General features: G+C 48.0%; 1 long non-coding RNA gene across 1 annotated transcript; it reads right to left on the bottom strand.

Moving 5' to 3' along the window:
* Window positions 1–1,065: 1,065 nt before the first annotated feature.
* On the bottom strand, window positions 1,066–5,561 carry LOC311597883. The gene is made up of 2 exons (XR_014779387.1): window positions 5,432–5,561; window positions 1,066–2,430 (listed from the first exon to the last, which is right to left on the bottom strand). It is a non-coding gene; the product is annotated as an uncharacterized lncRNA (long non-coding RNA).
* Window positions 5,562–22,744: the final 17,183 nt, after the last annotated feature.

Here is a 22,744-nt window from a genome sequence, read left to right as displayed (position 1 = left end):
GTAACAAGTCCACACCTTGGTAACAGGTCACTTCCCTCCACACACACAACTTTATCACAGGCAAGCTCTGCTGTTTGACTGTAAAAACCCTGCAGAAGGTGGCATGTGTCCAGGTCGTTTCCTAAGAGAAACACCTGAGTAGACATGCGATCATAGAAAGTTATCTTCACTGTCTATTATAATGCATTGATTAATTACTCAAAGTGAGTGGCAGGTTACCATACTCTTCAAATACCTGACTGTCATTTCTGAAGGGATGAGGGATGGACACAGCAATTACGGGACATGAAACTGCCTAGCAACAACTTTTTTTTTTTTTTTTGAGACATGGTTTCTCTGTGTAGCCTTGGATGTCCTAGACTTGCTTTTTAGACCAGTCTGGCCTCGAACTCACAGCAATCCACCTGCCTCTGCCTCCCAAGTGCTGGGATTAAAGGTGTGGGCCACCACCTCCCAGCTAACCTTCTCTTCTGATACTGACTTTAGTGCTCAAATGAGATACCAAAATCAGCCACCAGTCTCATTAGAAATGGAATTTGAAAGAATTTGAAAGAATTTAAGTACAAGACAGGAGAATGGGATCCCTTCTCGGTTCTTCAAGACAGGGTTTCTCTGTGTGGCCCTGGCTGTTCTGGAACTTGGATCTGTAGACCACACTGTCCTCAAACTCAAGAGATCACCTGCCCCTGCCACTTGGGTGCTGGAATTAAAGGCCTGTACCACCACCACTCAGCTTGGGAATATGGCTTCTTACATTAAAGGTACATAAAATTTCATATTCAATTTGGTTTTATTTCAGCTTTTGCCAATCCTTCCACAGATTTTAGTCACTCCACTAGGGGGCAGAAATGACTAAATCCTTTACACCAAAGTGATTTAAATTCATTCTAGCTTGAGAAGAGAGATAAGGCCCACAAGGTAAAAACTTATCACTAAGCCTGATGACCTGAGTTCAGTCACCTGATCTCACATGGAAAACGAACAAGCTTTTGACCTTCATACACTATGCACATGCATACAATAAATATATGTAACTTTTTGTTGTTGTTGTTTTTGGAGACAGGGTTTCTCTGTGTAGCCTTAGCTGTCCTGGACTTCCTTTGTAGACCAGGCTGGCCTGGAACTTACAGCGATCCTCCTGCCTCTGCCTCCCGAGTGCTGGGGTCCGGCTGTAACAAACATTTTTAAGAAGTTTGAGGCTAAAGATGGGTTAAGAAAAGTTGAATGTGTGCTCAGTGTGGTGGAGCACACCTTTAATTCCAGCACTTGAGAGGTAGAGGCAGGTGGATCACTGAGTTTGAGGACAGCCTGGCCTACAAAGTGAATCCAGGACAGCCAAGGTTACACAGAGAAACCCTGTCTCGAGGAGAAAGAAAAGAAAAGTGGGATGTGTTATACTTCACCCACACATCCAGCTGACCCAGTCCTGCTTTTGAGAAGAACAAATAGACCATACTGGAAAGGAAGGTGTCAGGTGTCCACATCCATGGGAGCATAATGTCAGAGCCTGTTTCCTCAGCTGCTAGGAGACCTGCCCCTGAATACACACCTCCCATCACACACATGCAGTTCACGTGCTGCTGATAATTCGCACATGTATGAGGGCTAGGCTACAGCTGAGTGAGAGTGCCTGCCTAGTTGTGCAGTTATGCACAGGGTTCGATTCTCCAGCCATGTGTCTGGGAAGTTACTGTCTGAAATGTTGTTAGCAAGCACAGTTTCACATGATGACTACCAACAGGCTGTGTATGTAGCAGATGTATATACATGGGAATGTTGATGCTAACTCAAATTTTCATCATTCAAATCAGATTTTTAGAACTTGACAGCATTTACTAATTAGAATAATTAACCTTCCCTCCCTCCACCCCCACCCTCGTGTGTGTTGAAATAGGGTTTCACAGGCTGGAGAGATGGCTCAGTGATTAAGAGCACTGACTGCTCTTCCAGAGGTCCTGAGTTCAATTCCCAGCAACCACATGGTGGCTCACAGCCGTCTATAATGAGATCTGGTGCCCTCTTCTGGCCTGTGGGTGTCTATACAGGCAGAGCACTATATACATATTGATAAATAAATCTTAAAAAAAAAAAAAAAAGAAATTGGGTTTCACTTAGCTCTTGATGGCCTCAGACTCACCATATACAGAGGATAACTTGAACTTTTTTCTTTCTTTCTTTCTTTTTTTTTTTTTTGGTTTTTTCACACAGGTTTTCTCTGTGTAGCTTGGCTGTCCTGGACTCACACTGTAGCTCTGGCTGGCCTCAAACTCACAGAGATCTGCCTACCTTTGCTTCCCTGAGTGCTGGGATTACAAGTGTACGCCACTATACAAGAGCTATCAAATATCTTGGTAAAGGACTTCCAGGGCTGGAGATGAAGCTCTCACCTGCTGAGAATGTAAAGGCCATGTGTCTGAGTGAGCCCCAGTACTACAAGGAAAAGGAAAAATTCAACAAGTGACTCATTTATTAGCCCCAGGTCTCTGGAGGCTGAAGCAGGAGACTGTTCTTGAGTTCAGTGCTGGCCCAAGCTACGTAATGACTTAAGGGTGTGAAACCCTGTCTCAAAACAAAGCAAAAAACTTCCAGATGACTGTCATTTCCCCTTTCAGTTTGCTCAAAGCACAACCTAACCTAACCTAACCTAACAAATACTTGGAGTTCTGACTCTGATAGTTGGGTTTTTCACTCCAGCACAGCGGCCTCCTCACTCAGGCCTGCCCCCTTTCATCCCCACTGGCCATCACACTCCGGGCATTCTCCACTCATTCCCCCACTTCTTCTGACCCACTCTTGTCTCAGGTCCTGCTTCACACAATACCCAAGGCACCCTCAATTCAAAACAAGCTGCTTGTACCCGAGCATTAGGAGTATCTCTAATGAGCAAGCTTTATGTAAAGCAGCCAGGTGTGGAGGTGTGCACTTGTAATCCCAGGGACGCAGATCTCTGAATTTGAGGCCAGTCTGGTCTACAAAGTCCAGGACAGCCAAGGCTACACAGAGAAACCAAAAAACCTTACAGAAAACAAGACTAGTCCAGAGCTACAAGCACACTTAGCAAAAAGGATGTAAGAAGAAAGGTAGGTGGTGTCAGCCATGTTCAAAATAAGGTGACCATAGAGAGTGATTTCCAACTGTTGATTCCTCTCTGTATCTGAGAGGCAGGCCATGTATGGTGCCAGGCATTAGTCACTAAGTCACCTCACCAGGGCTGTTACATGTTCCAAAGGGAGTCTACTTAATCAGTATGATTATAAGAAATGACATCACCACTCTGAATCATAGACTGAAAGCAAAAATGGGTTCTGGTTGATTTTCTACAAGAAAGAGAACTCTAACTGATGGCAGCCAGAATATGTGTGCCCCTGATGTTTGCACACTAACAGATGTTACAACTAACAGTGGTACATCTGCAGGCACAACTGTATTGGCACCTGTGCTTGCTAGGTATTGCTAAGCAACCATACTGTACTGTACTTTAAGATATTTTTACATTTTCAAGTCTTCAGTTTATACTGTTTATACTGTTAGCTCTTCACACAGTCCAGCCTCCCCCGAGGGCAGGATTACATCATTGTTTATATAGTATCAAAGGGCCTAGGAATTTTTCTTAAAGCTTCTCTTACACAAGGCATTTATGCTGCTGTTGCTTGCAGAAAACTGTCTTGTTCAAACAACAAAATTCTTGCTCATCTACAAGCCATTACAGTCTGCTCTATAACTTCCTTCCTGTGATTTTTTTTTCTTTTTTTATCCATTGTTGCAGTTTGCAGACAGTCTTATTGACCATGTAGCCTTGGCTGGTCTCAAACTCACTATACAGACTAGGCTGGCCTGGTCTGTCTGATGCTGCCTCCTAGGTACTGGGATTAAAGGCCTGGGTCACCATGCCCAGCCCTATCGCTTTCAGTGAGCCTTCCAAATCTAACCACTGCACACTGGTTCAAAATAGAATGAATGGCTTTTCCCAAAAATACTTGTTTGTAACATGCCTCTGTCCTATTCCTTAGTCTCCTTCATATATATGCACAGCTCTAGGGCTAAATTTGGATTTATTGGCAGAATGGGGATTGCTATTATTAGCCCCCATTGCGTTCTAAAGCCTAGCTCAATGTAGGGGTGTTTCTGACTATACTAGCTGTCAGTCTACCGCCCCACATTCAACAAGCAAAGCTGATGAGAAAGGGGAATTAACAAAGCCGTTATTTGGGAAGAGACAGAAATTCCACTACAGAGGAAACCATGCAGTGAAGAAACTAGAGGAAACCCCTGAAGTTCTCTTGAGTACTCCCTATCCCTAAAAAACACCTGTAGAACCTGATGTTTCTCCCTAAGGCCTATCACACAGATTGACTATAGTATGGCTAACCAAGCCAGTGTTGGCTGTACTCCACATACTGGGCCATCATACAGTACCAACGCCACAGACATATTTTATATGTCCCTGGCCCATACAAATCCAGGCAGAGAAAGGTCACAAAATTTGATTTCCTCTTAGATTTAAACCTATTGTTCAAAACATATAATAAAGGGGTCTTGTGCTTGCTCTTCTTCACTGCCCACCACCAGGAAGTCTGACACTGTGGAGACACTAATCTGACTGCTAGAAAGGAAAAGCCTTGTTTTCAGAACACTGGCAGCTCTTCTGCAACTATTTCTTCCAGGAAAACAGGCCTCCCTCTCCTGAATTTTTCACTGGAGCCAGGGAAGCAGGAAAGCCCAGCCCCCACCCAGTGGGAACTAAACACTCAGCCAGCTCCCTACACTGCACATTAAAAACACCAACACTGCCTGGGAAGAACATCCGGCTGTTATCAGAATCACCCAGCTAAGACTCCAACAGGATTCCTTTCATAAACTTAAGGGCCAGCAGAGGAGGCTGGGAAGCATACTATGGAAACAAGATTGGCATAAAGCAAAGAAACCAGACACCCTGTACACCCCACCCCACCCCCAGGCTAAAGGAGAAGATCCTGATCCAAGGACCAGCTCTTGCCCAGGCCCTGGCAAGCCAGCTCACTCCTCCCTCCACCTGCCTCACTCAGCCAAGCCCCTCAAATTACCAACACACTAAAGCAAGGGCCCCGGAGACAAGCAAGCCTGTTTTGCCACTTAGGCAGCTGGAAGTAACCTTCCAAGTTAAGCTAACTCAACCCCCTTTTTATATGTAAGCACACTGGCTAAGTGAGGCACAATTAAAACTCAAATAGCTCACACTCAGTTTGTGAAAGGCCCTAAGTGTTGGTCTCAAATACTCAAATCTATGGCTCAAGCTGCAAAGGACTTGGCGCCTAGACCCAATCAATCCAAAGGACTCCTGAGAATGACAGCTGGAAGGCCCCATCTCACATGCCCTCCATCCTCAGCACACACAGCCTTCCAGACCACAGCAGCACCTCCTGTATCCTGCAGCCTCCAAGGGTACACCCACCTCCACCTCCTGAGCTGTGACGGGACTGAGTTAAAGAAGATGGAATCAAAGAATGGAGCGCAATGGGGAAACCTATGGGAAATCTCTGAAAAGGAAAAGGAAGCAGCAGGATGGGACTGTAGGCAATGAGGGTTTGATAGGTTAGTGATAATGGCTCAGACAACCTTAATAAACCAGAAAACGGGGAGTTAAGTTGCCTATATGAAAAGAATTAATAGGGAAAGAAAATGGCTAAAAATGAAGCCATAAAGGTATGATGTAAATAAGAGTTTCGTTTTTCTTTTTGTTTGTTTGTTTGTTTGGTTGTCTTGTTTTTTGTTGTTGTTGGTTTTTTTTTTTTTTTTTTTTTGAAAGACCAGGTTTCTCTGTGTATGTGTAGTCCTGGCTGTCATGGAACTACCTCTGTAGATGAGGCTGGCCTTGAACTCGAAAGATCCACCTGCCTCTGCTTCCCGAGTGTTGGGATTAAGCTCATGCACCAGGCTAAGAGTTTCCTTCTTAACTGAGGAAGACCAAGAAGTCCCTGAGGATGAAGCCCTTGTCAATAAAGGAGAGGCTGGCAATGAAGGCAGGATGGGATGGGAAAGACTAAGTCCATCTTAACATGAAAGTAGTTTTCAACTTAGGCGCCACATGAGAATTAACTGGAGAGCTTTAAAAATGCTACCATTCACCAGGCTCTACCTGGGCCATCTGGAGTAATCTGTGAAGGGAGAGAACAAATAACTAGCTTTTTTTTAAAAAACATGAAGCTAGGATTAAGATACACTGAAATGTGAGGAAAACACAGTTGGAGAAATGACAGTGCTGCTAAACAAGCAGAAAGGAGAAAGTGTCAAGACCAGTTAGTAAAAAGGGGGCCAAGCTTTGACAGAAACCATAGGGCAGGGCCCTATGTGAACAGCAACAAGGAAGATGACACTTGTAACAAGTCATGTCTGGTTTTGGAGGGATTGTGGCAGTTTTAGGAACGGGTCAGCTCGCTCAAGGTCAGAGGCCATAAAAGTCCAATGTGAGGACAAAGGATGCAGTATGCAGACTCAATGGGTTTCAACAAGTTCTGGAGGGTTCAGCAATAAGTCCTACAGAGGAAGGGGGTATAAGGAATCAATCCAAATTGCTAGTGGAAGCCATGTTAATACAAAAAGAAGTGGTATAGAAAAAGGATGAAGTCCTGGAGAAGAGCATCTGTCTAGGCAGAAATATGGACAGCTAGGAAAGTGGAAACAAGAAAGGAAACTAAAGGGATGATTTCTGCCTACTTTGGTTTAAAGTTAAGAAACCCAGTAGGGTGGTGGCGCACGCGTTTAGTCACAGCACTGGGAGGTAAAAGCAGGAGGATATCTTTCTGTGAGTTCAAGGCCAGCTTGATCTACAGCGAAGGATACACACAGAGAAATCTTGTCCTCGAAAAACCAAAGAGAGTACCAGACAGTGGTGACACACTTGGGAAGCAAAGGCAGGCGAACCTCTGTGAGTTCAAAACCAGCCTGGTATACAGAGTTTCAGGGCTACACAGAGAAACCCTGTTTTGAAGAGAAAAAAAAAAAAGTTAAGAAACCCATAGCAATTCAAAAGGATGTGCAGACTCCCTCTTCAAATCCTTAGGGAAACTAGGATTGGGTCTTGAGATAGGTAACTTCCAAAGGCCCAGTGTCTATATTCTGAAGGCCCTGGGGTTAATTGAAAAGGGGTAGATCTTCCCAGGAAAGGAGATAGGCTAAACTGTGTGATGTAATGATTTTAAAATGGGGGATTAAGATGAGAAGATGAGTTTCAACTGAGACTTTGTAGTGTTTAAAGGGCAGGAGTACATAGTGTTGGCGACATCACTGGGAAAACAGGATGGAGGCAGAAATGGAGTCCACGGTGTTTGAGAAAGAAAAGGAATGAGGTTCCCAGATGGGAAAATGGGGCCTAATTGGGGAGGGGTGCGGAAGGAAAGGAGGACCAAGGGGTGACTGGGCATCCAAAGGAGGGTAGGAGGAGAGGATAGGGGTCGGATGGAGCTTGCTTTTGGTGAGAGCCTGGCAGAGAAAAGAGTCTGGCTGGGGTGCAGTTTTCACTAGAGAACGGATTTAAAGCTATCAAGTGACTTGTGAAGGAGTAAGAAAGATTTAGGGAAGGTAAGAACCAATTAGGGGAATCTGTGGGGAGAAAGCCCAGTGTAGGGAACTGGGAACCGTTCCGCTGGGCTTAAGAAAAGGGGCGACTGACTGGAAGGCTAGGTCCAGGTTTGGGGGGGGGGTTGGGCGAGGAGGAAGCCCAGATGAGGGGGATGGGCCGGGCTGGAGGAAGGGGGCTAAAGGACGGAAGGAGGCCCAATTTCAGGGCTGGGGTAGCAGGAGTGGCGAAGGGGGACAGTGGGAGCGGATGGAGGCCCCTGGGTGCCCGGGGCTAGCTGCTAGGGTGGGGGGAGGGGGAGGAGGCCTCTGGAGCTGCGGAGGGAGGATGGGGGCGGGGAGCCTGCGCCGGGCCGTTACCTGTCCTGGGTGTTTATCATCCTCGGTGGCTCTGCTCAGGGTGGGAGGAGGCGGCGCGGGGAGTGGGTAGGTGGACGAGTGGGTGGGTGTGGGGTCGCGCGCGCGGGCCGGTCTCTGCGGGCTAAGTCCCTGTCAGGCCGCGGGCCGGGAACCCTCCTCTTGCCTCAGCGAGCGCCTGCCTCCAACTGACCCTCCCCGGCCGCCGCCGCGCAGCCGCCCCGCCCCCGAGTGCCTCATCTGCATAGCCCCACCCCCCAGGGCCGCTTGGTGTCCTGGGAAACTGGGGCCCACAACAAAGGGCAAAGCACCGCCCCGCCTAGGCGCAGGCGTAGCAGGGGCAGGCTAGCATCTTGGGAAGGGGGGCGGGAGCCTTGGAGAGCGGGTGAAGAGGTCTGGAAGCCTTGGGCTCAGGTTTGGCTACAGCCAGTCTTCAATTCCGTTTTTCGGTTTTTCCATGTACACAGGCTGGTCGCAAAGTCACTGAAGGATGACCTTGAGGCCCTGGTTCTCCTGCCTTCACTTCCTAACCTTCCACAGCGTGCTGGGAACACAGGTGTGCCCCACCACACTGGGCACTTGCTGCTTTTTGTGTGTAGCCAAACAGGATGGTACTAGTTGTAAACCCGGAGAGTGTATGTCATTAAACAGAATAAAACCTGAAACTTACGAATGCTACTCCTAAATTAGCACCGCTTCCAGTATGAATCTAACTCCACAGATCTTTTCCCTTGACTCATAATGCAAATTAATAATCTATCAAATGACAGCACGCACCTTTACTGCCCCAGCCACCTTGCTGGCCCCCACGGCCAGGTGAAAATAATCTCTCCATTTTGGAGACAATCTCAAGTTAGTCCGCGTCTGTCCTTCCCGCGCCCCACCCCCACCCCGACTGGCCAAGCACACTGTCATTTGAAGCCCAGTTTTTGTAGGTCACGATCATAGGCTCCTCTCTAGCTTGTTGACAGTTGCTTCTGGTCACAATCAATGCACGCTACTTCAATCGATCATGCAAGGCTCTTCGTGCATTCCCTGTTTTGACTAGTCCTCTAATCACAGATTAGTGCCAAAAGGTCAGTCAAGAATGTACACACCCCTCAAATCCCAGCCACACTCCCAGGACCACACGCTTCAACCTTCTGTGCCTGATCAACTTCGACTGAAATCAATGGAGATCGTGTAACCCTTTGTCCTAGCACCCAGGAGGCAGGGACAGGTGGATCTCTGGGAGCTGAAGGCCAGCTTGGCGTACTAAGCAAGTTCCAAGACAGCCAAGTCTACACAGTGAAACCTATCTCAAAGAAGAAGACATAAGAGACACGCAAGAGGCTAAGGAAGGGGGGGGGAGGAAATGCACTCTCAGACCACAGTGGTCACCTCAAATCATCCACTCACTTAGTCAGAGTTCAGTAAGCAGCTACTAACTCTGTGCGTCTGGCACGGCTGGGAGTCCAGGAATACTCCACATGGGCTAGGCGACGCGCCTACCTACCTTGGATGTCACAAAGAGGCCATCGCAATATGAGGTAAGTGGTCAGTCTGAAGGACACTGCAGAGAAAGTAACAAGTGGGAGAGGCCGTTTGAAAAGAGGGTGGGTGCACGCCAGAGTGCAGAGGTGTCACCATTCCAGTACAGCCCCAACCCACAAGTGTGCCTATCTGCGCCGGCTCAGGGCCTAACGGTTCCATAGCAAGACAAGATTTTAGCTTTAGGTCGTGGGGGGGGGGGGGTGAGATACGGAGAGAGGGTAGAAGGAAGGGTGGAGCTAGAAACTAACTACAGTTTTAGTCAACAAAAGCTGTAGTGGTCAAAGAACTGTCCTGGATTTCATCAGATGCTCAAAACTGGCCTCTTACTCTGGCTCACTTTAAAATCCTCCACTTTGCTGGGTGCGGTGACGAACACCTTCGAACACCTTTAGGCCCCTGCACTGGGGAGGCAGAAGCAGACTGTTCTACATAGTTTGCTCCAGGACAGCTAGGGCCACACAGAGAAACCCTGTCTGGAACTCGCCCTAACAAAACAAGTCCCCAGCCAGGGGGTTGGGGGGTGGTGCTGAGGGGTTGGCACACACCTTTAATCCCAGAACTGGTAAGGCGGTGAGGCAAGTGGATCTCTGTGAGTTCGAGGCCATCCTCTACCTCGGCATCCTTAACCATCCATACCTGCTCTTTCAAGTTCTTACATTAGCCCTTAAGGCCAGCTCCACCGACCGAGCCCCAGCAGAGAGTGCCTCAGCTTTGCCGGCCCACCATGAGCAAGTGACCCTGTGGTCTAAAGGGCGCTTTCTGACCAGTCAACTAGCAAATACTGAGAGCACACTGTGTCACTAACACTAACCATTTACTAAGCATTTTTGTGTGTCTGTGTGCAGTTGGATGGTATGTATGGGTACGTACATACTCATGTGTGTGTGCAGTTACATTTGGGGGGTGGGTGGGCAGTGCAGACGTCCAGAAGTCAGAGGACAGCCTGCGGTCATAGTCCCCAGGTGTCAGCTACTTTAGTGATTGATTGAGACAGGGTCTTCCACTGACCTGGAACTCACCAAGTAAGCCAGACTGCCTGGGAGCCCCACCTTCACACAGCTGGAACAAACCAGCAGTATTTTTTTTTTTTTTAAATCACACTCAGGTCCTGGCACTGGCAAGGCAAGTACTTTATTAACTAAGATGTCTCCCCAGCTCGTAAATCACTTTTTTTTGTTTGTTTTTGTTTTTCGAGACTGAGTTTCTCTGTGTAGCCTTGGCTGTCCTGGACTCACTTTGTAGACCAGGCTAGCCTCGAACTCACAACAATCCACCTGCCTCTGTCTCTCGAGTGCTGGGATTAAAGGCGTGCACCACCACCGCCCAGCTAATTTTTATCTAATAGTAAAGAGAATTGCTGTTAATATTTATTAAGGATCTATCCAGAAAGAAATGTATTTGTTCAATTTCAAAACTAGCAGATGAAATCAGAATTTGCATCCAAGGTTGTCTAGATTCACATGAGATGAGTGAGAAGCATCTGCCATGGCCTGCACTGTAGGAAGTTACCATCTTCATGCGTCAGGGGGAAACGTCACAAAGACAGGAGCCACCCTCCTCTACTCACACTGCCCTGCACAACTGCCCCAGCTAGTTAAATTTCAACTAACTAAAGTAAAATAGGGCTGTGGTGGGGTCTACAGTAAAATGTTGGCTTAGCATGTGTGAGGCCCTGGGTTAGATCCAACATGGTAAGACAGATCTAAGCTGGTCTGCTTGCAGCTGTGTGACTAAGTTAGTCAGGTCTTCTGAAGGCCTTTCTTTTTTTTTTTTTTTATTAAAAAAATTATGTATACAGTGCTTTATTTGCATGTACAAGCTGCAGGTTGTGAGCCACCATGTGGCTGCTGGGAATTGAACTCAGGACCCCTGGAAGAGCAGTCAGTGCTCTTAACCTCTGAGCCATGTCTCCAGGCCCCTTTTTCCATTTTTATTTTTATTTATTTATTTTTTTTTTTTTTTTTTTTTGAGACAGGGTTTCTCTGCGTAGTCCTGGCTGTCCTGGACTTTGTAGGCCAGGCTGGCTTTGAACTCACAGCAATCCACCCGCCTCTGCCTCCTGAGTGCTGTGATTACAGGTGCGAGCCACGGAGCCTGGCCTGAAGCCATTTCTGATCTGTCTGTCTTGTGTGGAAATCGAGGGAATTGGTGGCTGAGTCTCAGATGGACACTTACTGATGCAACACAGAGTCAGGCTGAAGATGCTAAGAGGAAGAATACACTTTCACAAAACCAGACTTTTAAGGGTGTCTGCTCATCCTAGCACTTGTATCCCCTCTGCCTGCCCTACCCAAGGCTAGCTCCTCAGCGGCAGAGGGCCCAGGCCAGCAGCTCCATACTGAAAACCAGCTCTTTGTTCAGGCCTTTTGGAATGAAAGCTTCAAGACTGAAAAAAGAAAAAAGGAATTACTGTGTAATTAAATCCTTTGACCTTGAACTCCTGATCCTCCTGTGCTGGCTCCCAGCTCCCCTCAGCTCCCCCCAGCCCCAGTGTGGGATTACAGGCACACACCTGGTTTCTGCAGTACTAGGGGTTAAACCCAGGGCTTCCTGCATGCTAGGCAAACATTCTACCAATTGGGCCACACCCCTAACTCTAAAATCCACTTATAAAAGATTTATTTACTTATTTATTTGTATAGTATTCTGCCCACATGTGTTGTCTGCAGGCCAGAAGAGGGCACCAGATCTCATTATATGGCTGTGAGCTACCATGTGGTTGCTGGGAATTGAACTCAGGACCTTTGGAAGAGCAGCCAGTGCTATTAACCTCTGAGCCATGTCTCCAGGGCCCTAAAATTTATTTTTAAAAGTCTTTATTCATCTGAGGTTGGCCTTGAACTTATTATGTAGCAAGCACTGACTTTTATCAACCTCCTCCCCATTTCAAGTGTGAGGTCACAGGTGTGCACCACCAAGAAGGCTTTAACTTTGAGGTGGGTTCTCACTATGAAATCCAGGCTGCCCGGGAACTCTTGGGCTCTATTAATCACCCTGCCTGACAATCTAAGTACCACAACAAGAGAGGTGTGTGTCACCACACCAGTTATGAAGCAAAAGTTCCGAGAGGTTAGGCACTGAACTCTGAAACTGAAAGTGACCAGGAGTCAGGGCTGAGAGCAGGATTCTGGTCCCCTGGGCAGAAGACAATTTTAGACCAACAGGAAGAACACCAGCTGTGGTTCCCACCACCCTCCCGGCCCAAGGAAGCTGCAAGTGACGTGGTTACTACCGCATGTCTCTCTGAGTACTTCCATAACCCTAGTGAGAGAACAGGCTCTGTCTAGAAGGAAATTCGACCTTGACATGGTGAGAAGGGCAGGAGGGGAGGAAGACGCTGGTGGCTACCCCATGCGGGGGACAAACTGAAGGAAGGGAAGGACTTGCTCCCCAAGGGAGCTCTCCTGCCAATAAGGAGGCCTGAACATATGACCGCCCAGGACCAGCAGGGCAGTCAGAGGTCAGAGTCCAGGGCCTGCTGAAGACCCGGCCTGGCCCTGGGCTCCAGGCACTGTGCCCATTCTCTGATCTGCCACATTGTTCAGCAATTTCCTCCTCTGAAAGCAGTGGGGGGGGAGGGGGGGAGCAGTGGGGGAGCACAGCGGGGTGGGGCTTCCACAGGGAAGGGGCCTCCGTTCACCCCCATGACTCTGCTGCCCTTCCTGCTGTTTAGGACTGTGGGACTTCATGGGAAAAGGTCTTAAGAATGCGAAGCACAGTAACTATGAGAGAGAGAGAGAGAGAGAGAGAATGTGTGCGTGTGTGTAAGTGTACGTGCGCGCGTCTGTGTCCATGCATACGCATCAGACATATTTTCCACTTTATCTGTGCCCTTTGAGAACTAGTTACCAGTGTGTGTTTGTTCCCACTGGGCCCTGCCCTGAGAGAGGCACAGAAACCAGCTTCAAAGCCTGAAAGACCCTGGAGGCCACAAACCAATCTCTGGGGATCTCTTTGCTCCTGGCAAATACAGATCACTTGACTTCCCTGTACCAACAGGGATCCTTCTAAAATTTCCTAGCTTCCCAGCAGAACTCTATTAGTAGGTGGATGTTAAAAGCAGGTGGGAAGTGAGGCAGGGGGCTGGGAGCCCATCAATCAGCCATTTCCACAGCGTCTATGAGGGTGTCTAGAACCCTTCATAACTACAGAGACAGCAGAACCAAGCGCATTCAGTGGATGGACAGAGGCCCAATGTTCAGCCTTCAGGCAAAAAGGAGAAGGGGGGTAAGACAGAGAGGATGGGGGTGGGGGGACCCAAAAATAGGACTGGAGAGATGGCTCAGTGGTTAAAAGCTCCTGAGTTCAATTCCTAGCATCCACATGGTGGCTCACAGCCATCTATAAGGTGATCTGATGCCCTCTTCTGGCCTGCAGGTGTACATGCAGACAGAGCACTCAAAATAAATAAATAAATCTTTTTGAAATTTTTTAAAAAGGAAAGGAAAACCCCAAAATAAATAACAGCCAACAAGTACAGCTGGGTTAATCGTTTTGAAAGAGGGCACAGCTGAATTCCCCAAGATGTTGATTGCTTTGCTCAGAGAAAAGCCACTCAGGACAACCAGATGAACCAGATGAAGTGATCGCAACTGCTTGTAATCTCAGCGCTGGGGAGGTGGAGGCAGCAAGATCAGATGTTCAGGATCATCTTTGGTCATTTATGAAATTTAAGGCTAGCCTGGATTCCATGAAGCCCTTTCTAAAGGCCTACTCTTTTCAGATGGGCTTGGGCTACCATTCACCCATGTGGCCAGTCCACACCAGCCCTCAGCAATAAGACAGAGCATGAACTGCCATGATTATTATACTCTGTCTTGGTCAAAAGTTACACACAAAACCAAGTGTCGCGTGCACTCCTGTAATCCAGTGCTGGAGTGGTGGAGGCAGGAGGATCAGTTCAGTCATCCTCAGCTACAGAATGACTGTGGAGCCCACTTGGGCCACATAAGACTCTGTTTCAAAACAACAAAAACAAAACAAACGTGGGGTAGTGGTGGCACATACCTTTAATCCCAGCACTTGAGAGGCAGAGGCAGGTGGATCTCTGAGTTCAAGGCCAGCCTGGTCTACAAATCAAGTTCAGGACAGCCAAGGCTACACAGAAAAACCCCGTCTCTAAAAACCAAAAAAATAAAAACACCTGGGAGGCAGAGGCAAGCCTGGTCTACAAAGTGAGTCCAGGACAGCAAAGATAACATAGAGAAACCCTATCTCAAACAACAACAACAAACAAATAATGAAGGAGGAGGAGGAGGAGGAGGAGAAGAAGAAGAAGAAGAAGAAGAAGAAGAAGAAGTAGAAGTAGAAGAAGCCACAGAAGACAAAAGAAGCCAAGAGAGCTGTTTGCAGACAGCATAATCTGCAAACAGACATGGCTGTGACAAGGTGCCTTCCCGACTTTCCAGTGAGGAGGTGCTTTAACACTGCCCGCTGGCGATGCAGGGTCACAGTTGCAAATCCCAAAGGAACCAGAGAAAGTCTAGCAGTGCCCCCAGCCCCAAGCTGCAGCCCCTTAGCCGAGCCGTTGTCTGGAGCAGAGGGTGGCAGCTGTGCATGGAGCACCTGAGCAGTTTATAATGGGGACAGGCCCAAGTGTCGGTCTCCTTTTTCTCTCCAATTCTACCCCACCCCCTTTCAGGTGTAGCCTGGTTCGATGTTCCATAGGACGGGACACCCAAGACTATCATGAAGCTTTAAGTTTTTATGAGATTACACTCATGCATAATTTGCATATTTAAACAATAGTCTAAGGGCTGGAAAGTTGGTTCTGTGGTTAAGAGCACTTGTTGCTTTTGCGGAAGAGCAGGGATCAATTCCTAGCACCCACACAACAGCTCACAACTGCCTCAGCTCCAGGAGATCTAACGCACTTTGCTAACCTCTAGGACATTAGGTACACAGCCATACAGTCAAGCAAAACACTCATAAAACTAACCTTTAAGAGGAAAACTTGAGATACCAGAGTCTGGTCCTGTGTTGTAACTCCAGCTCACCCCCAGTTTATCTCAAGTTCCCCTGACAGTTCCCCCATCATGCCCTGCTCTGCCCTGCATACATCATTTTCTTCCTTCTGGGCAGAATGCTGACTCTCTGTCCTTTACCAAGTCATCTGTAGCCTGTCTCTCAGCTGCTAGTACACAACCTGCCCAGCTTCAGGTTCCTAGTCTATCAATCATGTGCTTATATGCACCCTAAACAGTTTTGTTGTGGTTGGGTTTTTGTGTGTGTGTGTGTGAGTGTGTGTGTATTCTTTTGTTTGTTTGTTTTTTTGTTCTTAAATCACATACCCGTGCACACCTGTAATCCCAGCACTCAGGAGGCAGAGGCAGACAGATCTCTGTGAGTTCGAGGCCAGCCTGGTCTATGAAGGGAGATCCAGGACAGCCACGGCTACCCAGAGAAACCCTGTCTCAAAAAACCTGATGATGCTGACAATGCCAATGCCAATGCCAATAATATAGTTTTTCCCCTGAGCAAGGCTGGCCTCCAACTCAGAGATCTGACTTGTCTCTGCCTTTCAAATTCTGGGTTAAAGGTGTGCACTATCACACCTGGCCCAATAATACAATTGTTTAAAGGGCAGGATGGGGGCCAGGCATGGTGGCGCACACCTTTAATCCCAGCACTCAGGAGGCAGAGGCAGGTGGCTCACTGTGAGTTCGAGGCCAGCCTGGTCTACAAAGTGAGTCCAGGACAGCCAAGGCTACACAGAGAACTCCTGTCTCAAAAAAAAAAAAAAAAAAAAAAGAGGTTGCTGTGGAGGTACAGGGGCTGTCAAGCACAGGCTGGGTACAGCTGAACACTTAGAGGCAAGATTTTTGTCCACTGATTTCACTGGACAGAGTGAAAACTAAAAGTTCTTTGATCTCCAGGTGCAAAGCGACAAGTGTATACAGGTTTAACCCACTCAATGACTTCCAGGTTTGTTTGTTTGCTTTTTGTTTTGTTTTGTTTTCTGAGACAGGGTTTCTCTGTGTAGCCCTGGCTGTCCTAGAACTCGCTCTATTGGCCAGGCTGGCCTCAAACTCAGAGGTCCGCCTGCCTCTGCCATCTAAGTGCTGGGATTAAAGGTGTGCACCACCCCCACCTGGCTTGGCTTCAGGGTTTTTTGTTTTGTTAGTTTGTTTCTTTGGTTAGTTACCAACAAATTAGGAATTTTCACATTAAATTCTAAGTGTCTTTCTATAGAAAAAATATTAAGCTGCATGGGGTCCCATTGTGGCAAGCAGCAGGGGCTGAGAACAGCTTAGCATGAGGCCTGCCAACCAGTTATTACTTACTGCCTCTCTTGGCCTCACTCTCTCAGGCCCCTACAGGCCTGCCGTGTGCAACTCTTGACCAAGCCTAGAGCTTTATGGCGAACAGGAAGGTCTGCAAAGATGAAACTAACAGCACCTAGTGGTGCTATCACAGAAGGGGAGGCTGGAAGGAGACGCTCTATATTTCAACTGTCGGGGTGTCTACGTCCGTCATCCGGGTAGACACGTAGTCTTCCAGCAGCTAAAGCAAAGAATTATAAGCTCTGGGAATACCAGCTATTGTTAGACAGCACATGGTCACTCTTTACTAAAGCTGCCCAGGCATTTAATCAGTGAGGCAGAATGAAACAGAGGCCACTGGCTTAATCTTCTACTTGTCTTGAGCCAGAGTCTTAGTCTATTACCCGGATGGCCTCATGCTAACAGTGCCAACTGGGGTAGCCGCAAACTTGCGAAGATCCCTTTGCCTCTGCGTACCAAGTAATGGGATTAGAGGCATGAGCAGACGTAACCAACCCTGATCGTCTAATGGAAACCTGAGTTTTGTATCAGTTCTTTATATCTGAGTGAACTTGGACTTATACACATCTCTCTGCTCCTGGGGCTGAAGCTCCTCCACTCACGAGCTGTGGCTGGTGACTGGGTTCTCCTGGAGCCTACCACTCACAGCCGCGACTCCAGCAACAGCCGTTTATGTAATGTCTAGAGGACAAAGCATGCACATATCCAGAAGGTGGTCTGCGTCTGTGACTGACTGCCCAACTCAGAGCTTTGGAGCACGAGGTACAGACAGCAGAGGTTCAGATCAAGTCTGTCCTGGAAGATCCAGAGGAAAACATCCAAGTGTCTTTGAGCCTTTCCGCCATAAGAGGGCACCCCAACCTCAGGGTCTAGATGGCGCCTCGGCTATCACCAGCCTAGAGACTGGAACAGTGAAACCTCACCTCCCTTCCACCAGTCCAAGAGCAAGGGCCAGAGACACAATGCAACAAATACACAGGGCACAGGACAGAGGCAGGAGGAAGAGGGAGGCATGGCTGAAAGCCCAGCACCAGAAGGCAGGAGCATCAGGGGCCAAGGTCATCTGCAGTTAACATAGGAAATTCAAGGACATCCTGGGCTTATTACTTGAAATTGTCTCAAACAAACAAACAAACAAACAAAAATCCCAACAACCAAAACCCAAATAAAGAAAGCAAGCAACCTCCTGGGGCCACATAATATGCCACACCTACAGACACAGGAAAGAGCAGCTCAGGGGTCACCCTGAGGTTTCCTGTTAAGGACAAAGGCGCTGCCATCTTCTGTGAGCACAAGCCAGTATCCTGACCTGAAAGGACAAGGAAGGTGCCAAATGCCTGACTATAGCCATCAGTGTGCAACATATATGTGCAAGCACACACCAGGGAGCGCAGTCCTTGCATCTCTCCTCCAGGCTTGCTTCCCTGAGCAGAGCTGATTCCGGAACACGAGCTGCAGATTCCAGGAACATGAATCTGAGTTGAGAAAGAAACAGACCTGTCAGAGAAGCCTCTGACCCACGTGACCCTGTCTCGGGAAGCCAGGACTACAGCAGCACAGTCAACCAGGGAGAGAGAGGACACCCATTCCTGGATACTCCTCCTGAGCAGCTCAGTCACACAGGTCTCTGATTGTACAGTACACTAGAAGGAACAGAAACTAAGCGTTACTCTCCACCTTGCACCAAGTACAGGCTCCACTGGGGGGAGGGGAGAGTGAGAGAGAGAGTGTATATGTGTGTTGGCACACATGTATGACCCCAGCACACTGGAGCCTGAGGCACGTGGATCTCTGTGAGTCTGAGGCCAGCCTGGTCTACATACCAAGTTCCAGGTCAGTTAGTTAGGTTACATAGTACGACTGTCTCAAAAGCAAAACAAAACACCCTTTAGTGCTCAGCATTGCCGTCTTCCTTTCCTTGTGTGTTCTGTGTGCCTGGGCTAGAGAGATAGTTGCGCGATTATGAACACCTGATGCTCGTGCAGAGGACAGTGTTTGATTCATGGCACCCACATGCTGCCAGACAACTTCAGTTCCAGGGGACCTGATGCCCTCTTCTGCCTGCCACAGGCATCAGCAATGTTCGTGGTATTGAAAACAAATGCAAACAAAATTTCTTTTAAAAACTGTGTGCGCCTAAGTGTATGTAAGTGTATTCTGTGCATGCAGGTGCCCAAGAAGTCAGGCGAGTGTCTGGAGGTCCAAGTGGCTGTGAGGTCTTCTGCGCTAGCAAGTGCTCTTAGCTGTTGACTGCTTTCCGTTTTACTTATTGAGGCAAGGTCTCTTGCTTAACCAGGAGCTTGTAGGTTCAGCACCTCTAGCTAGGCTTCTTTAAAAAAAAAAAAAAAGAGGGGCCTGGAAAGATGGCTCAGAGATCAAGAACACTGGCTGCTCTTCTAGAGGTCCTGAGTTCAATTTCCAGGACCACACGGTGGCTCACAACCACCTATAATGAGATCTGGTGCCCTCCTTTGGCATGCAGGTGTACATGCAGACAGCGCTGTATACATTTACTATAGAGTATAAGCATTTTGTCTTAATCTCTGAACCATCTCTCCAGCCTCCTAGCTAGCCTTCTTACACTGAGACACCCTTTCTGACTCCTCAGTGCTAGGGATACAGCTGGACTGCCATACAGACATCCAATTTTTTGTTGGTTTTTTTTTGTTGTTGTTTTGTTTTGTTTTTCGAGACAGGGTTTCTCTGTGTAGCCTTGGCCGTCCTGGACTCACTTTGTAGACCAGGCTGGCCTCGAACTTACAGCGATCTGCCTGCCTCTGCCTCCCAAGTGCTGGGATTAAAGGCATGCGCCACCACCACCTGGCCTCAGACATCCAGTTTTTATGCGGGTTCTGAACTCTGGTCTTTGTGCTTGCAAAGCAAATGCTTTGCCCATCCCCCTCTGTGGGATTTTGAAAAGACGTCTACTTACGAGTGTGTGGATAAGCGCCACTGCGCACTTGAGAATGTCAGAGGACAACTGGAAGGAGTTGGTTTTCCTTCTTCCACTGTGTGAACCCCAAGGATAAAACTCAGGATGTCAGGATTAGTGGCAAACACCTGCTAGAACAGTCTTGACAGTTCCCAGTCAGGGAGCTTTTACCTTCAGTTTCCATAGCTACAAAAAGTAGATGGAAATACTTTTTTTTCTTTTTTTCTTTCTTTTTTTGGTGGTGGTGGTGGGGGGTGGATTTTTGAGACAGGGTTTCTGTGTGTAATAGCCCTTACTGGCCTGGAACTCACAGAGATCCACCTGCCTCTGCTTCCTGAGTGCTGGGATTCAAGGTGTGCGCCACCACACTGGGCAGGAAATACCTTTGTTGCTTCAAAGGACTTTCACAGCGATAGTGAGAGACACCTGTTATAAACTCCCCATCAGGGCAGGAATGTATCACCCTGTTCCTCATCCACCCAGGCAATGGTGGCGCATGCCTGTGACTCCAGCAGAGGCAGGCAGATCTGAGTGAGGCCAGTGCGGTCTACAAAGCAAGTTCCAGGTAAGACTCTACTACTTCAAAAGAAAATGCGCAGTGTCAGGGTAGCCGGGCGGTCTAAGGGACCAGACTCAAACTCTGCTTCTTCAGCGGTTTGTAAGAAGGCCAAGGGCTTCTAAGAATATAGCTAAGTGGGCTGGAGAGATGGCTCAGAGGTTAAGAGCACTGGCTGTTCTTCCAAAGATCCTGAGTTCAATTCCCAGTAACCACACGGTGGCTCACAACCATCTGTAATGTGATCTTGGTCCTTTTCTGGTGTGCAGGCACACATGTGGGCAGAATACTGTATAAATAAATAAATAAATAAATAAATAAATAAATAAATATTTAAAAAAAAGAAAAAGAATATAGCTAAGTGTCACACAGACACTGCACATAGCCCTGCACTGGCCTCCTGCAGCCTCTCTCCTAAAAAAGGGATAGTTAATCCAGTATGAAAATGTATGGGCCTCTGACCCATCTTACCTTTTCCTTTCTCCCAAGTATAACAGGAGGATTAATTTAAGTTCAAGGTCACCCTAGAATACATGGTGAATTCCAGACCTATGTGCACTACAGAATAAGAATGTATCAAAACACACATACATTTCAATGATTATGGTCCCTTACAAGAGCCGAGCCACATAAGTAGTAACCTACACTTTTTTAGTAAAAAGAAATGACAGATATGATGTCCCGTGCTTGAAATACGGTGCTGTGAGGTTGAGACAGAGGAGTTATCATGAGTTTGAAGTCAGCTTGGGCAAATTCCAGGCCAGGAGAGAAGAGTGAGACTCCACCTCATTGCAGGCTATGGCAGCCCCTTCTGGTACTTTCTGAATCAGACCGAGGTGCTTAAGGCCTATTTCCCAAGGATTACCTACAAGCTGACAGACCTCCTACTAAAGATAGTATTATCAGTCTTCAGGACACTGTCTGCAGGAATGGCCAGGCAGATCGGAGGAGTCTTGGTTCTTCTGCAAACCTCTGGCCCTTCGCGGGCTGGGATCCTACTCTGTACTCATCCTCACAGTTTGGAGTCTACAAACTTCTCTTCTGTAAAGGCACCATGCTAAGAGCTGCCATCGCTAAAAATTGTTGACCAAACTATAGAACCTCAGAGAGATGCAGGAAACCCAAGCACAGTCTACTGCCAGGAGCCAAGTTCTCATGGGGGCAGGGGTGTCAGGCACAGCAGGTGTACGTATTTATGGTCTCTGCCTTGGGGATGAGTTCAGTGCTGTTGAGAAGGGACCCTCACTTAGAGAACTTGGTATTATTCCTTGGCTCTCTGGTTTTGTTTAGTTTTGGTTTTTGGTTTTTTGAAACAGGGTTTCTCTGTGTAGCCTTGGCTATGCTGGACTCACTCTGTAGACCAGATCCGCTTGCCTCTCTCCCCCAGATGCTGGGATTAAAGGCATAAGCCACCATGCACAGAGGCTCTCTGGTTCCTTAAGAAACCCTTCTTCTGCCTTAATTAGGTTTCTATTGGCATGACAAAGACCATGGCCAAAAACAACTTGGGAAGGAAAAAAGTTTAGCTGATTTACATATCCCAGGCCACAGAGAAGACAAGGTAGGAACCTCGAGGCAGGAACCCAAGGAGGAAGCCAAGGAGGGAGCACTGCTTAACGGGCTGCTCAGCCTGCTTTTCTGTACAGTCCGTCCCACACGAGTCATTAATCAAGAAAATGCTCCACATTTTCTTGTAGACTTGTCTACAGGTCACTCTGATGGAGGCATTTTGTCAATTCCCTCTTGCCAAATTATCCTGGCTTGTGTTAAATTGACAGAACCTAATCAACACCCCTGCCACCAGGGACCAGGATGGCGCAGCCGCTGGCTTTCTCTGAAGAGGGTAGCACATGCGTTCTGGGCAAGGCTGTTTCTGAATCAGCTTTACCATGCATGCCCTTGCCAGGCAGCTCCTTAGGAACGGGTGGCTCCGCTTGTCACCTCGAGCTCAGTCCAGATGTGACTGTCCTTGGAGGCCTTTCTGCAGAGGCCCCGCCCCAGCAAAGCTCTAGTTGGAAAGGCTACAGGACCTCCCTTCCTCTTCTCAGACCAAAGCCTGGGCCCTGCTCAATAAAGTGTGAAGGAGGTTCACCCCTCCTCCGCGGAAGCTACACGCACAGGGGCCTTTCAATTATGGAGTAGCCTCCTCTGCCCCTCTCAGAAAGACCCATGCGCCCCAGGTAAATAATTCAGTACCTCGGGAAGACCCAGTGGATCCCGACACAGCTGAAGTAGGTCAGGCCATGGCTTGGCCCCAGGAGAGGCTGTCAAGCACATAACAGCTTTTTCTGTGTTAGAAGGAACTGCAGACTGGAAGGCCTATGCTTGCTTGGCAAGACCACACACCAGTGAAGGGTCCCAGGCAAGAAAGAGCCAATTCCTTCCATTCCTGAAACAAGTTATGCAAGTATGTCCTCTCCTGAGTTTCCCTCTGGTGTCCAGGTAACCTGCCCACCAAGTTACTCCAAATTCTGTGCTTGCCTGGGCCCCTCCTAAACCACTCAGTACCTAGATGCATGTCACTCCTGA

This window comes from Acomys minous (assembly GCF_964271855.1).
Source record: "Acomys minous genome assembly, chromosome: 5".
Classification (NCBI taxonomy): Eukaryota; Metazoa; Chordata; class Mammalia; order Rodentia; family Muridae; genus Acomys; species Acomys minous.
The sequence above is the reverse complement of the archived record's forward strand: the minus strand, read 5'-3'. Positions and strand labels throughout refer to the sequence as shown.